Source organism: Formica exsecta, unplaced genomic scaffold (assembly GCF_003651465.1).
Source record: "Formica exsecta isolate Colony F162 unplaced genomic scaffold, ASM365146v1 scaffold3988, whole genome shotgun sequence".
NCBI lineage: Eukaryota > Metazoa > Arthropoda > Insecta > Hymenoptera > Formicidae > Formica > Formica exsecta.
In genome coordinates, this window is record NW_021851226.1 from 19772 (window position 1) to 20895 (window position 1124).

Below are 1124 nucleotides of genomic sequence, written 5' to 3' on the forward strand. Positions count from 1 at the left end.
TCTTTCATTTTAACTCTCTCTCTCTCTCTCTCTCTCCCTCCTTCTCTCTTTCTCTTTTATTCGTCTTTCCTTCTTCCTTTTTCTCTCTATATTAATTAAATATATTTAACTTTGTTTTCTTTAACTCTATTTTCTTTAACTGTCAAACTGTCAAAAGACATAAACTGTCAAACTGTCAAACGACACGAGTGAAGCAAGCGTAAATACAACAAGCTCGCCGCGCAACTCGACAACCAATCAGACACGCGGAAAAGCGGCAACAATACGTGCGATACATTTCGATTCCGAACACGCACTTCTCGGTACACACGGATTTTTTTATATAGGACTAGCACGCAGGGTCAATGAACGAACGAACGAATGTTACATAATTTGTCGTATGTTTAATATGTTGTTATGTAAAGTGTTAAATCAATAAATGAAATGTGTGAAAATGGTTACAAATATATTTCATGAAGTTGGTAACAAAAATGATTTTGAATTCAGCCGCAGGAACGCCACAGTACTCCCCTCCCAGCGACGTACTACGTTGCGAATCTAACTTTCTTCCTTGGACCAGAATATGTTCTGAGTTGTTTTCCAAGTAAGGTTGACTGAGGTGAATTGGAAGAAGAAGGAGAAGGAGACGTCATGATAATAACATCATCGCTAATCTCTTTCGGTAGGAAGGCTGGTTTAAGACGTTCTGTGGTGATATTGACAATTTTTCCTGCAACATCGATTGCAAACAGATTATCATTAATTCTATTAACAAAACGAAAAGGGCCAGAATAAGGAGGTTGAAGAGATTTCCTAACTGCATCTTCACGAATCCAAACATGAGTGCAATCATATAAATTTTTATGAAAGAAAGGTGTTTTTTTGTGATGATGTGCAGTAGGTCTTGATTTGATCTCTCTCATATGTATTCTATGTTTTTCGATGAAAATTTCAGGGTCAGATGGAAGATCCTCTTCAATGAAAAATTCTCCCGGAATTCTTAATGTAGATCCATAAAGCATTTCCGCAGGAGATGCATTCAAATCTTCTTTAAAGCAAGTACGAAATCCAAGTAAAACTGTTGGCAAAATTTCAATCCAGTTTTCATTTGCGTGACACATAATAGCACTCTTCAATGTACGGTG

General features: G+C 36.9%; 1 long non-coding RNA gene across 2 annotated transcripts; it reads left to right on the forward strand.

The window, feature by feature from the left end:
• Nucleotides 1-344: 344 nt before the first annotated feature.
• LOC115239857 lies at nt 345-1118 on the forward strand. 2 transcript variants are annotated; one of them, XR_003884683.1, is made up of 3 exons: nt 345-598; nt 666-853; nt 935-1118. It is a non-coding gene; the product is annotated as an uncharacterized LOC115239857 (long non-coding RNA). The 2 variants fall into 2 exon arrangements; XR_003884684.1 differs by having other exon boundaries at nt 345-583.
• The last annotated feature ends 6 nt before the right edge of the window (nt 1119-1124 follow it).